This window comes from Halyomorpha halys, unplaced genomic scaffold (assembly GCF_000696795.3).
Source record: "Halyomorpha halys isolate HHAL.00 unplaced genomic scaffold, Hhal_1.1 Scaffold5209.1, whole genome shotgun sequence".
NCBI lineage: Eukaryota > Metazoa > Arthropoda > Insecta > Hemiptera > Pentatomidae > Halyomorpha > Halyomorpha halys.
Genome location: NW_027107399.1, coordinates 3,416 through 4,058, shown reverse-complemented (window position 1 = coordinate 4,058; position 643 = coordinate 3,416).

Below are 643 nucleotides of genomic sequence, written 5' to 3'. Positions count from 1 at the left end.
TAACATAATCTCCAGATTACTGGTTACTATAGGCATTTTTCTATTTATTATTGCTATTTACAACTGTATTTACATTAAAGAACATTAAGTAAATTTGATGTTAGATCAAAATATCACTCCATTTTGATGGAGCTCCATAGGCATGTAGAGAAACTACCCATTGGTAGCACTCTATAATCATATTTCTACACTAGAAGGCCTCGAGGCCATCTTCTTTTCAGGCGCCTTACAGGATTGTCAGGAATACAGTAAGAAGCAAGGCTAGAACCTAGAGGGTTTTGATGGTTAGGGAGTTTATAATGGAAGGAATGATATCTGGTTCGGGCTAGATCGGTTACATAGGGAACATTAAAGTCTTTATGTATGATTTTATTAGTAACAAAGTAAGGAGCATTGAGGATTTTACGAAGGATTTTGGATTGTAATGATTAAATACGAGAGGAACTCGAAGGTTTAGTGGAGCTCCAAAGCTCAACTCCATACGTCCCGATAGTCCTTATTATTGTCATGTAAATCAGTCTTTTATAATGAATTGGAAGCTTATATTGTTTATCTAGTAAGTTCAGTAATAGTCGAAATCAACGTGCAGTTTCCTGTCTTTTCAGTCTTGTGTGAGTATTTCAAGTTGGTCGTTTGTCCAGCT